Raw genomic sequence first — 19526 nt, forward strand, 5'->3', positions numbered from 1 at the left:
GGGATCCTTGGCATTCATCTGAGGACAGTTTTTCGTCACTGTGGAGGCCTAAGAAAATTGTGGTATGGTTAGGGTGAGGGATAGAAGCGACAGTTTGTAAGTGAGATGGAGGATTGCCTGGTGTGTGGGGTCATTCTGGAGTGAGGAGTATATTGACGAATCCTTTGATCCAGGAAGAAGATGGAGTCTTTTCCTCTTTATTCCATACCTGTGAATTCACTGTGCTGAGCCTCTCCCAAAGGAACATCCACTTAAACATATGCAGACTCATTCTTTTTCCTTCACTCCCACATCCTGCCCCCTTGTCCTCACGTTCTCCTCTGGGGCACCACCACCTGCTCAGTGGCTCAAGCCTGAAGCTGGCGGTCTTTCTGCTCATCTCCTTCACTCAAGTGAGCATTTAAATTACTTCCTTCTCCACATTGTTCACAGCCTTTCCTCCTCCGTTCTCATGGCCACTGCCTTAGCTCTAGCCTCCGCTCTTGCCTTGGGGTCATGTGATGGTTCAGTTTTCAGACTTACTTCCTGTAACCTGTTTTCGTACAGCTAAGTAAACTACTAAAACGTTGTTTTATTATATTACTCTTGTGTAAAACCACACAGCTTTAAGGACAAAACTTCAAGTTATTTTAAGTTGCAGTTGACACTTCAATCCCAGGAAGTTGATGACGTTGTCCTTGCCCCCTTTTCTAACCATACCTCCCAAAGCTTCCTCCCCTCTTCACTCTAACCATCGGCTGTTTCCCGGACTTGGCATGAATAGCACACCTCTTTCCCTCCCATGTTCTACCTTTTTCTCTACTTTTCCACCCCGATATTCTTTGTTTCACTTGTTTCTCGTTCTCAGGGAAGCCTGCTCTGACTTTGTTGTCTGATTTGGATGTTGCACCTCTTCCATGCCCTGTTAGCATCCTAGCAGACAGGTCAAATGCAGGGCTTGCTCCAGAGGCAGACTCTGCAGGGTAAAAATTCAGCCTCACTCTGCTGATAGGTCTCCTTAGGCAGTTTACTAAATATCTCTGTATTACTCAGTTTTCTCATATGTAAAATGGGAGTAACAATAGAACTTACCTTATAGGCGTATTCTTTTGAGCGTAAATTAGTTAATATGTGTTGAACACTTAGAATAGTGCCTGGCACTTGTTAGCACTTATTGAGCGTTACCCCATTATTATGTTATGCATCCCTCATTCATAGCACATAGTGTCTGCTATTAAATCACTAGTTTACATGTTCCCTCTTCCACTGCATTGTGAGCTTTTTTGAGAGAAAGGACTAAATCTTATTCAATAGTACTTATCAGGCATCCACTAAGTCATGGATAGTTGGCCAAGTCCAAACCTTGGCCTGCTTTTGTAAGGCCCCTAAGCTATAAAGAACAGTTTCTATATTTTAAAAGAGTTGTTAAAAAAAAACAAAACAGGTAGAAGAGTGTGTGACACAGATCATGGGCCCACAAAGCCTAAAATATTTACTGCTTCTGATATATTTATGTCACAGAAAACTTTTGCTGATCCTTGAGCTAGATGCCAGAGATATTGGTGTTGTACATGATGGTTGGTATTCAATAAATGGTGGTTAGAATGAATGATGGTTGGATAGATAGATAAATGAGTAGGGCAGGATATTCAGAATTGTGGGTATTGGTGATTATTTGTAAGAAGAAATGCCAACAATATTGTGAAAATATGAAAGTCAGTGGAGAGTCCAAAATAGTTGCTATCTTATTTGGCAGCATGGGACTAGACTCTGCTCTTCGAGTGTAGGGACATTTTAAGGTCTTGCATCTTTCTATCGTGTTTGAAAATTGGACACAAGAAAGCTGTTCAAATGCCCACGTTGTCAACATGTGATAGAAGACAAGAATTTGCTAGCTTCTGAAGTTTGTAAAGATGAAAAGTTTCAGATAGCCTGCTGTGTTTTCCATGAGGCATTCCTCAGCATCTATGCCAGTAAACAAATAGTAAATCCTGACCTTTGAGTTTAACTAGCTTCATGTATTTTGCTCGTGTAGATTTGTGCAAATAGAGAAGGCTGAGTAACAGCAAGTTGAAACCAGGTTCTTCGGTATTTATTTTTCACCGTTCTTAGGGACTTTGGCTAAAGCAATTTACCCTCTGTCTTATTTTGTATTTATGGCATTAAAGCAATTTCTCTTCCTTTTTATTTCCTTAATGATTCAACTTTCTGTTTGCTCTAAATAGTGTATGTCTTAAAGTTAACGTCCAAATTGTAATAAATGTTGATAATTTTGTATTAACTGACAACCATGTGCATATTTCTAATCTGAAAGCACCAGAGAGTGTTTCACAGCTTAGTCAGTTGTTTAAAATTACAAAGGCTCTTAGTAGTAGAGGGTGAGGTAGAAGCCAGGGCTCTACTTCCACTGTTTCTACTCTGGGCTAGACCACACTAGGTCTCCTGCTGGCCTGGCTTTATGTAGTGAGAGCCTGCCCTCCTCATTTACACTGTTATGCTAAACTTGGGCTGTGTTTTGACTCTTTCCATTGTTACTTGACAGAATAATAATGATCAGAATTTAAAATCCATTTCTAGGTTTTTTTTTTTCAGTTATTTGAAAATATCTTACAATGCTCACTTTGCCTTTCCCACTGTGAATAGTCCAAGAAACTTTTTTTTTTCCGCTGAGGAAGATTAGCCCTGAGCTAACATCTGTGCTCATCTTCCTCCACTTTACATGTGGGTCACTGCTGCAGCATGGCTGACTAGTGGTGTAGGTCCACACCCGGGATCTGAACCCACAAACCCAGGCTGCCAAAGTAGAATATGCCAAACAACCACTACACTATGGGGCTGGCCCCAAGAAACTTTTTAAAAAAATACTCTGTTGTAACTAAGATCTGTTGTAACTAAGATCTGATATATTTTAATCTGGGCAGTCCTTACCTCTTCATATTCTGATCTGGAGGCAGAAGTGGGAAACCCTGCTCCTAAGAACACTGTTTGTGAAGAAGATTTTATGTCAATATCAGGTTATATATAGCTCTTAAAAGGGACTTTTTAGTGAAAGTGGAGAACAACTTGATGTTTAATCTTTAGCGTTATGCTATAAAATCTTCCTCTATGCCACCGTGAACTTCTGGCACTATAATGGACTATTCAGAAAAATTCTGTAAAACTCTTACAAATGCCTATCATACCCCCATTACATGTTTCCCCCGCAAGCTCGAGGATATGAAGAATTTCCCCAGGGTCAGTGAAGAGGAAGGTCTGTGGTCATCAAGCCAGCACTGAGGCTGCCCTAAGGGCCTTTGTCCAAACCGCACCCCAGAGCCTGTGTTTGATTATCTGTTCTAGACAGAAGACTAGACTTTCCAGGGTGGGGAAATGGAGCTGAGATCCCTGTGTAAAGCCAGGACTCTTAAAGTAACCAAACCTTATGTAATCTTACCAAGGGGCCCCCAGGAGAAATCCACCCACCAGCGAAGTGCTGCCGTGAAGCTTCGTCTTTCTTCCCCTCGGGTCCAGGTAGATGTCCTGCCTGAAAATTAGTGACCAGAGCTCTTTTTAAATACAGATTTGAAGTTTGAATTTATACCACCTGTATGGTCCGGGAAATTCAAAGTCAAGAGATAAAGTGATCCTGGACTGGAAGTGCCTGGTGGAGGGGGCAGAGGCGCGGGTGTGGCCTTTCTGGAGGAAGGCACTTTGAACCTGCCTTCTCAGACTTCTCCAGGTTAGTTTTCCAAATATGAGTCTATCACCCAAAATTACAGAACCCAGGAAGGAACAAGCCACATCAGAGTTACAGCAAAACAACCAGCAACAGGTATAGAGCCCCCTCCCGACAAGGACTTCAGATTATTGGAATCCATCAGATTTACTCTTTTTCTTTTTTTTTTAAAGATTGGCACCTGAGCTACCAACTGTTGCCCATCTTTTTTTTCTATTGCTTTTTCTCCCCAAATCCCCCCAGTACATAGTTGTATATTTTAGTTATGGGTCCTTGTAGTTGTGGCATGTGGGACGCCACCTCAGCATGGCCTGATGAGTGGTGCCATGTCCGCACCCAGAATCTGAACCAGCAAAACCGTGGGCCGCTGGAGTGGAGCGTGCAAACTTAACCACTCGGCGACAGGGCGGCCCCAGATTTACTCTTTAAATTCATTTTAGAATGTTTTAATAATAAAAGAGTGGATTGAAAACGTGAGCAAGAAAGAAACTATAAAAACGACCAGGCAGAATTGGCAAAGAAACAATCTCTAGAAAGGAAAAAAGTAGTCACTGAAATTTAGAAACTCAATGGACACGTTAAGTAGTAGATTAGGCACTTCTTGAAGAGTAAATTAATGATAGAGCTCGGAAATTAACCGGACGCAGTAGCAGTAGTTACAGATGAAAGAGAAGTTAGGAAGTGTGGGGTATAGAATGAGAAGGTGTAAAATGAATCTAGTTGGAGCTCCAGGGAGAGTAGAGAGTTCTCAGCTGTTATCAATTCAAATACATACTGACTGAGAATTTTTTAGAATTGACAAAAGGCCTGCTTTCTCAGCTTTACGAAGCACAGTAAAACTCCAAGCAGAATAGATAAAACTTCTTTACCTGGATATATCATAGTCATAGTGCAGAAAATCAAATATGAAGAGAGTATCTTGATAGGGGACGGGAAGAATAGATAATTGCCTGTAAAAGAGCCACAGTTCACAGTACTCAGTAACAGCAATGGAGGCCTGAAGACGTTGAAATTATAAAACGTTCAGAGAAAGTAACTACCAACCTTAAAACTTTTACCCAGCTAAAATTTTATTCAGGAATACAGGTGCAATAACATTTTTGGACAAATAACTGAATTGGCTACCACCATACTTTCACTAAAGGAACTTTTAAAGGATCTACTTAAGAAAGAAGGAAATTGGACTCAGAAGAAAAGACTGAGATTGGTAACGCAGGTAAATTTAATTAAACTCTACACACCTGTTTTAAGAACTCGGTACACAGTAAATGCTTGACTAACGGATAAACAGTTCATCAGTTTTCCTGAGATATTGTGCTTCCTTGTTCAACCATGGGAAAACAGAGGGATTGACTTCTTATCCAGAATTTTTCAGAGAGAAGCTGGAAGCTCAGCAGGACTGCCAACACAATTAGTGTTATTCTGCAGAGTCAAGGTGCACAGTCTTAGGCTGTGATTTGGAATAGCTAAATTTCTTCAAAGATTTATATCTATAGGCTGCTGAGAACATTTTAATTTAGGTATTAACTAACCTTACCCCTATTTACCAAGATCCTAAATGTCAAGTCTTGATTTATAGTTTGGAATTTCTACTCAAAATGTTCTCAAATTTCACATCCCTTAATTAGAAGACAGTTCTAAATTTGTTCTTTCTAAGAACCCATGCTAACCTAAGGGAAACATTATAAACATAATAAATAAAATATAACTTGATACTCTTTATTTTTATTTTATCTTTTTCAGATTGGCACCTGAGCTAACAGCTGTTGCCAATCTTTTTTTTTCTGCTTTTTCTCCCCAAATCCCCCCAGTACTTAGTTACATATTTTAGTTGTGGGTCCCTCTAGTTGTGGCCTGTGGAATGCCACCTCAGCATGGCCTGACAAGCGGTACCATGTCAGCGCCTAGGATCCGAACCAGCAAAACCCTGGGCCGCTGAAGCGGAGTGCGTTAACTTAACCGCTCAGCCACGGGGCCGGCCTGAGCTCTATGCTCTTTAAATGGCCAAGAACATCACAGCCCGGAAGCTGCTCATTCGCTCATATGGCCCTGACTTTAAAAAGGAAGTATTTGCTAGGCAATTTTTTTTTACCTGTTGAATTTCAGATATGCTGTTAGGAGTATACTTACAGTAGGATTTTCTTAGAAGGGCTGCCTTTATTCAAAATCAACAGACAAGTTCTCTGAGCATATATTCCTATCTTTTTTGGAAATAGTTTCTTTCAAGGAGTTTTATTGTGGACTTAAGTTGATGTCCCTGATCTAGTACTTATTGACTTCCTAGGCACCGTTCATTCAATTAACAAATATTTCTGAGTGCCTATCAGGTTCTGCCATGCGCTAAGGTTGCAGTAGTGAGCACGACTCCTAAGATGCCTGTGCTCAGGATGCTTGCCTTCCACTGGGGCAGATAAACATGTTTTAAAGTTATGAGAAGAACAGAGAGAGAGTAAAATAGCATGATGTGATAGTGACTGGGGAGGGGTGTTTTTTAGATTGCATGAGGGGAAGGCCTCCCTGAGGAGATGACATTCAAGACTGGAATGGCAAGAAGTCACTTGGGCAGAAGCATCCTAGGCTGAAGGGACAAGAATTGCAAAGGCTGTGAGGCCTCTGTGAGCTTGGTGTACATTCCTGTGGTCGTGTAATTGCTGAGAGAGTATATTAATTTGGTGCTTTAACATGGCCTAACATTTGGTGGAAATTAATTTTGATTTTATGATGGTGTAAAAATCACACCAGATTCTGGTAAGTTAAATTCCTATCTTTCACTGACTCAGGTGTTGTAAGTGACCCTAATTTTTCCCTATTCTGTATTCAACCAGTGGAACTCAAACCCAGTTTAAAACATTTGGTTGGAGATGTTTGACTTATTTGCTGGCTTCTGGTTTGTTCTCATTTAAACAGTTTTTAGTGACCCCATTGTAATGTAAAAACATTAAACTATTTGCTAAACTTAGCTGAATTATGAATCTAGGTTTTTACATAAGGAGATGAGAGAAAATGACAAAGGATCGTTCTGTCTCAGATATGGAAGAAACTTTAAAGGCAGTATGCAAAACCCCAAATTGTTATAATATATTTTCAGTCTGTTTTTTTTAGAACAAACATTTGGCATTTAGCATAAATTTTAGAACAAACATTTAGCATTATCTGTTTTTTTAGAATAAACTTTATTCCATAAATATCTAGTCATTTACAGGTTTTCTGCATAAATAAGAAATCCTTAAAACCGCATGAAAACTACATTTTCTCTTTTTGTGTTGAAATTTGCATATGTTTGTACCCTTTTATCAAAAAGTAAAAACATTTCTTAGCTTTTACTCAAATTATAGGTTTCTAATGCCTGTTCTAGCTTTTCGGTCCTACTAGACTGAAGCTCTTCAAGCTCAGAATCACGTCTGATTCATCTTCCTGGCCCCGTGGAGCACAGTGCAGTTCCCTATACGTAATAATCCCTTAAAATCATTTGTTGAGAATGCATGAAGGAATAGGTGAACGCTTACTGTGAAGTTATCTTTGGAGAATAATTACCAATAAGTAGTATATTTAAAAAGATTGATGTAACATTGATCACTTCTTAAAGTGACTGTGTAAAGTTGTTGTTGGAAAATATTTATGGATTTCCGAAGGGAAGGTGGTCAGTGTGAAAAGCGCTCATATGCACTGAGAATCAGAAAATGGATCTGAATGTCAGCTGTCCCATCACTCTGAGTGTCCTGAAATAAATCTTGCCACCTTGCACATAACTTCCTTGTTTGTATGATGAAGGGATAGGATTGACGCTTGCTAGCGTCTCTCTCTTCTCTAAAACTCTATGATTTTTATCCTTTGTTATTTGCAGGAACCAGGGGAGATAAAGGTTGCCTTTTATGTTAGATCTGATTCTAAATCTAACGATATAGGACAGCGGTGCTTAAACTGTTCTTGTAAAATGATAAGAGAGAACCCTGGAAAGGGTTCAATGGTAGTATGCACAAGCTGGTTCTGTTAGGATTAGTTGCACCACTTTTATTTTCTTTAATGGCCTGTACTCTTCATCTATCTATCTGTTTTCTCTTAGTATCGAGATTATTTTATTACAAACAAGTGTACAAACAAGATGTCTGGATGTTGATGGTCTCTAAGTATGAGGAGATTATATGGGGCGGTCTACAATACAGTACATTTTTTTAAAGGTTTTTTTTTTTTCAGGGTGGGAGGAGGTGCTAGGTGCGTCTCTCTTTCGCTTTAAGCATAACATTCTCTTTTTATAGCATGTTAACCTATTGTTGAGGAAGTTTTCTAAAGTGAAAATAAAACTTGTTTAATAGCATATTCAACCTTCGAATAGCGAATTTTAATAGCCTCGTTTTGTCTACCAAATGGTCTGAGGTAGTGGAAGATTATTTGAGTGACATTACAATAGGTGCTTTCAGTTCTTCCTTCATAGTGGGCAAAATGAAGTCTGGCTGCCCTGCAGAAGAGCTGCTGGCTTGGCGCTCCTGAGAGCCGGCATTCCTGTTAATATACTGTCTTGTTTTCTTTCAAATTCACGTTAGAAAATTGTGTGTGTGTATACACACACATGCACGTACACCCACAAATATTTATCTTACCTTAATTCTCTCTTAGTGCTCCTAGACTGGGGAGAAAGAGCTCTTGAGGCTCCTTATAGGTAAAGTAGATTATGCTTGTTTTTCCTATCATCTTTTTAGTCTCTTTTATAATGTCTGTTATATAAAAAGGAGGAATGAGAGTATATAGACTGTATGCTAATTCAGGACAGGCTCTTGATGTGATTTAGCTAAAATGTGCCCTATTTATTGATGCTCTTTCTAATAATTGACAACCATTCCTCGTTGCTTGGAGTTTTTATCTTGACTTTCCATTTTGAAAGTTATTGGCAGTTGTAATGAACATTGGGTTTACTGTCTGGAGCACTGAGTAAACAGGGTTAGTAGCTTTAGGATTTTCATCTAGGGCTTTAGAAATACTTGTCATCGTTCTCGTGGAGTATGAACATTACTTCAGAGGCCAAAATTGTAATAAAGATTTTTTTTTTCTTTTGAAAGATTGGCACCTGAGGTAACAGCTGTTGCCAATCTTCTTTTTTTTTTTATTCTCCCCAAAGCCCCCTCAGTACAGAGTTGTAGATTCTACTCGTGAGTGCCTCTGACCGTGCTATGTGGGACGCCGCCTCAGCGTGGCCTGGTGAGCGGTGCCATGTCTGTGCCTGGGATCCGAACCGGCAAAACCCTGGGCCGCCGAAGCAGAGCACATTAACTTAACCACTTGGCCACGGGGCCGGCCCAAAATATTTCTTTTAATGGCCGTCTGCTGAGTCAGTTGTTTGATGTGTTAACCAGTAGTCCTTTTTCTCTACCAGGTTGACCAGGGAACCCTGTACGGGTCATTGTGAATTTTTTGTTGTAATTGTCTGATGAGTGAGTTTGAATATTAAATAAGTTAGATCCTGTAATAGAGTATGTTCTGGAGCTACTGTTTTCTACTAAAGATAGTTCAAAAGGGGTCTCTAGTGGCCACCATAATTAAAAAAAATCTTTAACATTTTTATTTTGTCTCAAAACAAACTGTACAAGTATAAAGTTTTCTTTAGTTCGTGTATAATTACGTCATCAGTTGACAAAGATTCACCCTACTGAAGGAAATAGGTTATTGGGTGAGACTCAGAGCAAGGATGGCATTTTGGAAGTTCATCCAATTAGTCTTTTTGCATTCAGGTAAAATGAGGCTGAAAGTCAGGCCAAATGGAAAGATAGAAAGAATCCAGTTTTATAGTATTTCTAGGCAACCTAAGCCTTGCATTTGAAAAATCTTTTTTTCTGTTTGCCTGTTCTGTCTTAATTACAGAACTTTCTCATATTGTAACAAACCCTTATCTTTAAACCCAGTATTGTCATGCCTGCCTAAATAATTCTTGCTTGTTTTGAACCTTCCTGTATGTTTCTGCTGAACTTAGTTTTAAGACACTGTGGTTCATCTCAGCCCTTCATTTTCTGAAGCAGAAAAACTTCTGTGGACAGGTTCCTGGCAACAAGGTAATGAAAACTGATCGCATGGCATTGATCTCCTTCAGTTACACTGATTTGAGTAAGAAAGTATTTGGTCATAGTCTTGGGAACCAAATACATTAAGAAAGTAAAGAATTCAGCTAAAAAAATGTTTAATCAAAAGAGAAACTTTACAGAAACTGTTATGTATCCATTGGAAAAAAATGAAACAGGAGAAATGAATATGCTAAATATTAATCAGTTTGGTATAAACCTACTAGCCCCCTTTTTCTGTGTACATGCATATGTCTATAGGTATAGAAAAAAGTGGAATCATACCTATAACTTATCCAACATATTCCTATTATGTGCAAAAACTGTACTGTGAAATATGGGGCCTCTTCAAACTTTGACTTATTATGAAGGCTGATTTTTGGAAAATTACAAGCTAGAAATGTTGGTGTACGTATGCAAGTATATAACTAAATTGGTATGCAGGAAAGAATAGTTGAGACTGAAAAACCATAACTTAATATCGATTGTGTGCAAATAACAAGACCACACTTCGGAAATTCCAACTTGTTTCTTAATGTGCACGTACAATAGAAGTTTTACAAAGTTGCTGAACGTTATGTGGCAGCCATATTTTTTACCAGAAAACAGAAATAATCCTTAGTAAACACTGATACCTCTCATTTTAATTTATGAACACCAAATTGGTAACTTTTAATAATTCGCATTATGTTATTGGTAGGTTGCTTTCAACTTCAGGTAATAGAAACTGAAACTAGCTTAAAAACAAGGGAAGTGACTTGGCTCACATGATTGAGAGACCAGAAGCTTCAGGGACAACAGGACTGGGCTCTACGTGTTGCCTTGCCCTCGGGTTCTTTCCCTCGTGGTCACAAAATAACTGCCAGCAGCAGGCAGGGAAATACACTTCCTTGTTCATGTCCAGAGAAAGGAGAGTAGCCACTTACTGTTCTCTGTTAAAAGTAAGAATAACTGTCCCGGAAAGGTCGAGGAGCTTTTTCCTTGATTTCATTGGCCAGAATTGAGTAAAATGCTGGGTTCCAGTCCATTTCTGAACAACTCACTAGCTACTGGGATGGGATTAATTATTCAGGTCCTTCCCTTGAGCTGAGGTCATCTGCTAAATGTCATTACCCTTACCCAAGGGGGGAGAGTTGGAATGGCAACCAGCATGCACTACTAGTTTGTAGCCCACGGTCAAACATCAAAATCAACAGAATTAGCGTTTTTGGATCAGTTCTGGCCCACTAGTGGCACAAAGATAATACTTTGGCAATCGCTGGTGTAGTGAAAAGTGGACTAAGGATGGTCCCTGAGGACAACCAACATTTAACAAACAGAGAAAGAGGAGCCTGTGACTCGGTTTCCTACTTAAATTTATTCTATCTTGCTGCTTTGACCTGCAATAAGACAATAGAGATGACCCTAGGGTTTATTTCTTTTACATTTCTTTTTCCAAAAGAATAGAGTAATTGCTGGAAATACATTAAGCTTAGAAATTGAGATTTGAATTTACTCCTTAAGCAAAAATGTTCCTTGAACATTTAAGTGAAAATGTTCCTATAATTAAAGCATTTTCTAATTTAAGAAAATGACAAGCAGAAGAAAAGTCAAATATATGTTCTTTTCTGTTTCCTGCCTTGTATATAAAGTCAAAAATCTGCCCTTTGAGTAAGTTTGATCATATTTCTTATCATAAAACAGATTGCAAAATAATCCTGGGAATAAGTAAATAAACACTTCTTTTGAATTTCATGGATTTTTTTTTATTAGACTGGTCTTCAATTCACTTAAAATGTAATTTTAAAAGTACGTTTTGCAGGTATAATACTGAATGTACTTAGCAATTTATTTTTAACTATGAGCTTCAGAAAACTGTTCAGTTCCCTTGAATTCATCAGTTCTAACCACATATGGCATGCTTGGATTAGCCAGTGGTTTTTCTCCATTATCTCTCTCTGTTCATCTCTGGTCACTTTAATGTCACTGGCTTAGCTCTTTCTTTAAAGTGCTGCCCTTTTTCTTAAAGGAAATAGAGAAGGAATTGTAAATTGATGTACTACTGAAATTAAGGGAAAAGTGAAAAGTGTATTTTGTAATACATGAAGGCGACATCTAATCCTGAAAGAATTATTTCCTTGTTATAAAGGAATAAATGGTTAGGTTTGCTGCCCTGTGTCTGAAGACCTTGGTGACTAGAAATGGATTGTGATTGGTAAGGGGCTATGAATGGTAGCAGATTGAGTTCCTATGTGCAAGGATCCTCCTCTCTGTGAGGAATCACGAACAGACACTTGATTTTCTCTTTAGAGCTCGTCATGATGAACCACTGCTAATCTCTGCCTGCCTTTCAGACAGTGAGATACTAGCTAACAGACTCAATCCAGGAGGCCAGTGAGTTCTGTACATTTTGGTTTGTGTGCCTCCCTTAGTTCCAAGGAGTGAGAGAAAGCATTGCGTTTGCTGTTTCAGATTTCAGTCTCCTCTGAAGTCTGACACCGTAAATCAGTGCTTCTCAAACTTTTATGTGCATCAGAATCTTTGGGAGGGTTTGTTGAAAGCACAGATTGCCGGGCTTCCCACCCGCGGTGTCTGACTCAGTAGGTCTGGGGTGGGCCCGAGGATTGACATTTCTGGTAAATTCCCAGGTGATGCTGATGATGCTGATCCACCTACTGCTCTTTTAGAATCACTGATATAAAAACATTCTCTTTTAATCAAACCAGTGAACTGTCATTGAATTTATTTAAGGAAAAGATGCACGGTATTTACTACTGTTTAGATTAGATTTTATATTGTTTCTCTCCCTCTGGATGTTGGTTATTACATTAAGTGACCCACAGGGAATACTCTCTTAAAATATTACATTTCTTTAGTAAAAGAATGGTTACCATTTGGTTTTTGGCATCTTGTAACTTTTCACAGACACATTAATTAGTGCTGCTAGGCGGAAAGCCGCTTTTGGACTAGAAGAAATTACTTTGTGTTATTTTGCTGGATGTTTCAAGCAAAGATGGAATTTTTTTGTATTTGTTCTTTACTAAGATACCACAATTGTTATGTCACTCAATAAGCATTGAAACTTTTTCAAGCAGTCTGAGGCCAGTACAACCTCGTTGCCATTGCCAGCTGTGCATGTTTCTGCGGAAACTCAGTAGGGTCTAACAGGATTACTGTTGTAAGGCCCACACCTGGCTTATTTGCATCCAGTTTAAGTTGGGGAAATGTCAGAAGAGTAAAAGGTCTGTAGATGTGCCAGCTGACAGCTAGAAAGAGCTTGTCAGTTTGTAGCCATCATATTGGTCTAAAGGAAGAAGGGTGGGTGGGTTTTCCTTGTTCACTACAGTTTCTGCTCTGGAGGCATTTGGTGGGTGTGCTAAAGTTATTTGTTTTGTGTATTTATTTGTCTCAGTGCATTTTCTGGGTTTTTTTTTTTTTTTTTGCTTTTTGTTTTAGGTATATCCTCTTACAATTTAATGATTTTTAAAATTTTCTTAACATAGTAATATGCATTAGCATACATTAGCAATGATAATTGTATAGTAGTTTAATAGAGAAAGTATATAAAGTGCATACAGATTGGACATTTTTTTCCCAAGAGAGAAAGAATTCAGTTTCTTTCTTTTCAGTTGTAATAAAATGTCTTAGTAAACTTTTGACCATGTTGGAGAATTATGGCAGAATTTTATGTTGATCTCTACTTTCAAGTATTATAAGCTGCTCTGATCCCCTTCTCTCACAAAAATAACTCCATTTTAAGAAGGCAGTTTAAACTATTTACATATTTGATTTTTGTTTGCACTATTGCACTTAAACTCTTGGTTCAGTGTTTCATGAAATAGGAACATCACTGAACGTGTAGAAAAAAATTACATGGGCTAGTTCCGTGAGCACTGAGTAAAGTAAAATAGAACTTAGATGGTTTCATTAATTAGTTATGCTACTCCATCAGTTATACTAATTTATACCCGTTATACTAATTAGTGATGCTGATTCAAACCCAGCTCTCTAGGACAGGTGATAACGGCAAATGAGAGTGCGGGCGCCAACTCCTCTCCATGGGTGCGGCTGCTCGGACTCTGCGTTTGGGGTTCTGAGGCCCTGGGGCAGAGTGTGGTGGTCAGCCGGTGACGGTGAACTTCCACCCCTGTGTGCCAAGTGTTGACCTTTCTAGTTTTCTAAAGACAAAATGTAATCTTGTGCCTTGTTTTCAGAATACTTTACAGTGGTAGCAACCTATATCGCTCAATCTATATCTGTCATCTTTGTGTATATATATATATAAAACTAATTGAAGTAGGTGCTTGTAAATTTGGAGGAAGGTTAATGTTGGATTTGGGAGTTGGGTTTTTTTTTTTATGTTAGTGAAATATTCCCTTTTGAAAAAGTACCAAGTGGGTGTTTGATTCAGCTTCATGAAAGAATAGCTCCTGGTAGCACATGTTCTCAGAACTTTCTGATTTACCTCTGCGTCCCTGCAGTGAGGGCGGGTGCTAGCGTCTGTTTTGTAGATGAGAAAATAGGCACCAGAGAGCTGCCTGCCTGTGGCAGCCTAACAGACCTTGATGGGTAGTCCAGAGTTCCCCACTGAGCACAGTTGTCCCCCTTAGAGTGTTAGGTTATTTTACACAGCTTACTCAGTCTTGCCTTTCTCTCTTTTTGTATTCATAGACTGGAAAAGTAAGAAGAGCTTTCCTGCCTTTTTAATTACCAAACTTCCCTCAGTTTTCAATGAATCAATTCAAAGAAAGAATGCAGTCTTTCTATACCTGGTAAATATTTTCTGCTAATAAAAGCTGTTCATTTGGTAGCCTCTGATAAATCCAGGTGTTATGATGATTGCCTTTAATTTTGTGGAATGACTGTAAAAATGACATCAAATATATATATTTCATTTTTAACTCTGAAATGTGTTTGGTATCGATTGATATGATGGAGTGATGCTTGGAATGCCTGGGCCCTAGCCAGCAATGGAAAATAGTTTAGGATTGGCCCATACTTAGATTAGGTTCTGGTTTCTTTTTTTGAAAAAGTTGTGAAATCAATGCAAATAGGATACACAGTATCATCTTTATTCTGTGATAATATAACATTACCAATAATCATTGTATGATAGTTTAATAAAGTACTTTGTAAATAATAGTTATATAGGATTAATCTAGTAATCAGAATATTATAACCTCCGTTTTAGCATTTTACAAATGACCTTAGTGAAGAATAGAGCTAGCAAGTAAGTTGCCTAAGGAAGTTCAGCTAGCCAGTGTAGAGATGAGATCAGAATCTATGTATTTTGGCTCCTAGTGCCTTTTTAAAATTTTTATTTTTTAAATACCTTAAATATAAATTAACATGCCTTAAATATAAATTAACAAACCATAGTGACACTTCATGTGGATTTCCTTTTGTATAACTTAAAATATTAATGTGGGAACAGAGAAGGCAAAATGGTTTTATTTGTTCTGTATAAAATATTTTATCTATCTTTACCGTTAATTTGCTACTAGGTGCCATTGAAGCTTTTAGATACATTTTATTTAAGTCTTAGGAGAACCCTTGGGAGTATTATTGTGCCTGTTTTATGGATGATGAAACTGAGGCTTAGAAAGAGAGTCATATAGCTTTTAGAATGTAAGAACTGGAGTTTAAAACCAGTTCTGTCTCATTTCAAAGCCCATTGCTAAACTGTGTGAAGCTTGTTTATTTTTGGAATTAAAATTTAATCATAAACCAACCCATCCCATGTTAACTGATACTGATTATGGAATAATTTCCTCTCTTAATCACTCATCCAAAAATCTGAGCATTTTAGAGACATATTGAGGTGGTGTGGAGAGACCATATCTTCCTCCGTAATGATTTTAGCTATAGGAAGCATGTTAGCTATTTTTATAATGTAATTTAAAGATATAGGTCTTAAATTCCCTTTAAAAAAGTGTTTATAAAATATTTGTACATTATAGACATGTTTAAACTAGAGTAAACTAATTTGAGCAAGTCCAAAGGTATATTTAGTATTACTGAACGTTTGTCTCCATGTTTTTATTTTTTATAGTTGATCATCAAACAATGATTATTTCCTAAAGTATTTTAAAAACAGACCTTTCAAAATTAGTTGACACTTTTAATGAAAAAAATTGATGTTACAGCAAAGAGCACTGAAAAATTAGTACAACATTTCAAGCATCTGGCTTGGGGATAAATAAAAGCTTATTATCTTACAGGAAATTTTAATGTTGAAAGTATAAAGAAAATTTCATCTTTAGTAAAATACCCAGAATATCTGAATTTGCCTAGACCAGGAGTATCTTTGCCTTGAAACCTGACTCATCCCCTGAGATTTATCTTTCCCCAGGAATCTCCCATTAAATTAACACCACTGCCTGGCTGGCCAAAAGAGTATGTAGGCAATGAGATAGTAAAAGTACATTTTGTAGTAGCTCAGGTCACGTGGCTGTTTTATTCCTAGTTGTGTGGAGATCTTATAGCACAGAATTGTAATTCATCTGCATTTCAATCTATACTGTTCAAAATGAGGAATAATGTATATTAGATTGCCTGATACCTTTCTGTTTTGAGGATTCATATGTTAGGATTCTATAAAAGGTAAGATACATTGACAGATTATATTTTTTTAGTTAAATTCTTTCTAACTGGAGCTTGCAAAGATGATATGAAATGTATTGATACTATCTGACATGATCGTAAGATTACAAAGTTGCTTGATTACTCTAAGTATCGCTTGCAGCTACTCATCCTCTGAGTAGAAGGGGAAGAGTTGGGGCAGGGCTGGGGCAGCTCACGTTTATTGTTTCCCTCCTCTACTGGGCGTATGCTAGGCGCGGCCATATAGATGCTTTCATTTTTAATATACGGGGAACTGTAGAAGGACAGGAAGTAGAGCAGAGAGGAAAGCATTGTGTACAAAATTATGCCTTGTCTTTTGTTTGGATGGTCAACCTGTTAGCCTTCCATATTCTTTCATCATCTGCTAAGTGCTTTTTTTTAGTTAAAAAAAGAGGGTGGGTGGCAAAAGGAAAGTCTCAGAGGTGATGGGTATAGTTTATGGCCTTGATTGTGGTCTCATGGGTGTGTACTTATCTCCAAATTTATCAAGTTGTATATATTAAATATGTACAGCTTTTCATATGTCAATCATACCCCCATAAAGTGATTTTTTTAAAAATGTTCAAAAGAGATAATTTATACTTCTTAAGAAATCTAATTTAAGGATTAAAACATGAGAAGAAAATGAGAAAAAGGAAACCAACTTGTACTTCAGCCATCTTCAGATAGTCCTAACATTATTAATACTCTGTTCTTACCATGTATAGTAACGATGATTTCCTGGCCTATGAATTAAAAGTCAGTTAAAAAACATGGAGATATTCAAGAATGTCGCTTAAAATTTTTTATCATAATAGAAAAATCTTGACAGTACTATTTATTAAATATCAAGAGATTATAATAATACCATTATCATTTTTATAATTCCTGATTATTTCTGAAGTAACTTATATTCTCATTTTAATTTAAAAACAACCTTGGGAGGCGGGCCCCGTGGCCGAGTGATTAAGTTCGCACTCCGCTTCAGTGGCCCAGGGTTTCGCTGGTTTGAATCCTGGGCACGGACATGGCACCGCTCATCAGGCCATGCTGAGGCAGCGTCCCACATGCCACAACTAGAAGGACCTAGAACTAAAAATATACAACTATGTACTGGGAGGCTTTGGGGAGAAAAAGGAAAAATAAAATCTTTAAAGAAAAAAAAACAACCTTGGGGAACAGCATATTTTCCCCATTTTTCAATGAGAAACTTAAGGTTCAGATGTTGTGTTAGTTTCCTAGGGCTGCCAAACAAAGTACCACAACCTGGCTGGCTTAAGCAACAGAAATGTATTGTCATAGTTCTGGAAGTTAGAAATTTGAGATTGAGGTGTTAGGGGGGTTGATCTCTTCTGAAAGCTCTGAGGGAGAATCTGTCCCATGCTACTCTTCTCCTCTTCCCTCTATATGTGTTTGTCTCTGTGTCCAAATTTCCCCATTTTATAAGGACAGCAGTGGTATTGGACTGGGGTCCATCCTCATGACCTCATCTTAACTTGATCATCTGCAAACACCCTCTTTCCAGTAAGGTCACATTCATAGGTACTGGGGTTAAACCTTCCACGTCTTTTTGGGGGACACAGGTCATGGCAGATATTAAGTCCTTTGCTCAAGTTCTCTTAAGTAGGAAAGTTAGACACATCACATTCTACTGCCACTAAAATAGTTTTAAAAGAACAGACGGTATATCTATAATACCACATTAAAAATTCATTTTCTAATATTGTCTTATGTCTGGGTAGATTTTATTTAATATTAACTGAGTCTCTAAAATGTTTACTAGAATTTTTGGTTGTAAATGGGTTTCAAGCTCTTTTTCTTTCTTTGGATAATAAATAAGTGATATGACACCAATTATGGAAAGCTGTTCAGCACTTAGTGCTGAGATCTGAATTCCAGTAATGCAATGCAGGTCTTTAAAATGTGGACTCTTCCTCCATAGCTTGAGATGTTTATCAAAATACTGTTTAAATTATTTCAAGTGAGCTCTGATGGCAGATTATCTGTGCGTTTCATAATTCTGTAAGACTTGTAGTGTTGCCAGCGATCATATGTGTCCTATAATCAAAGACTTCTGAGGTATGAGGAGAGCAGGTTTCCCCTAGGATAACCAAAAAACACTGTATGGTGGCTTGCTGATCTGGGGTTTTTTTTCTTTTCTTTCTTTGCTGTTTTTTTCTTAATTTCATACTACAGAAAAGTTGCAAGAATAATACAAATAGCTTTTTCCCTGAATCTTTTGAGAGTAAGTCGCTAATTTGATGCTCCATCACTCCCAAATACTGGAGCGTATAATTCCTAGAAATAAGGACTTTCTTCTCCATAGCCACAATACAAACATAAAACTCAGGAAGTTAACAGTGATACGTTACTATCAGCTAATCCAAAGACCCTATTCAAACTTTGCTAGTTTTGTCAAAAATGTCCTTCATAGGGGCCGGCCCCGTGGCTGAGTGGTTAAGTTCGTGCTCTGCTTTGGCGGCCCAGGGTTTCCCTGGTTTGGATCCTGGGCGAGGACATGGCGCCGCTTGTCCAGCCACGCTGGGGTGGCTCCCACCTGCCACAACTGGAAGGACCCACAACTAAAAAGAAAAATACACAACTATGTACCAGGGGGCTTTGGGGAGAAAAAGGAAAAAATAAAATCTTAAAAAAAAAAAAAGTCCTTCATAGCAAAAGAATCCAATCCAGGATCATACATTGCTCTTAGTTGTCATAGCTCTTTAGTATTTTTCAATCTGGAATAGTTCTTTAGTCTTTGCTTGATTTTCAGGGTTGTGACACTTTGGAACAATGCATTTTATAGAATGTCTTTGAATTTGGGTTTATCTGAGAGTTCCTCAAGAATGGATTTGGGTTTTGCATCTCTGGCAGAAGTATCACAGAAGGAATGTTGTGGTCTCATTTCATCCTTTCGGGTGGTGCACAATTTTGATTTGTCCCTTGACTAGTGATGTTAACTTTGCTCACTTGATTAAGGTGATGTTTACCTGGCTTCTCCAATTGTAAAGTTACACTTCTTCCCTTTGTAATTAATAAATATTTTGTGGGGGAAATGTAAATTTTTGTTATCACATTTTCACCCACTGGTTTTAGCATCTGTTGTTTGTTGACTGAACTATTTATTACGGTGATAGTTTCCAAATGTTGATTTTCTAATTATGTTATTCTTTCTATATTTATTATTTAGCGTTCTACAGGAA

At 37.9% G+C, this 19526-nt stretch overlaps 1 protein-coding gene across 3 annotated transcripts in view; it reads left to right on the forward strand.

Annotated features, from left to right (window-relative positions):
* Nucleotides 1–19526, forward strand: part of POU2F1 (POU class 2 homeobox 1) — a 173161-nt gene that overhangs the window by 57039 nt on the left and 96596 nt on the right. Inside the window, exon 1 of one of the 3 annotated variants that reach the window (XM_046682569.1) lies at nucleotides 14414–14492. The exons of the other annotated variants lie outside the window; for them this stretch is intronic. The gene's annotated coding sequence lies outside the window, so the exon portion shown is untranslated. Of the gene's footprint in view, nucleotides 1–14413; nucleotides 14493–19526 lie in introns of those variants that run through there. 3 annotated transcript variants of the gene reach the window in all.

Source organism: Equus quagga, chromosome 13, assembly GCF_021613505.1.
Source record: "Equus quagga isolate Etosha38 chromosome 13, UCLA_HA_Equagga_1.0, whole genome shotgun sequence".
Classification (NCBI taxonomy): Eukaryota; Metazoa; Chordata; class Mammalia; order Perissodactyla; family Equidae; genus Equus; species Equus quagga.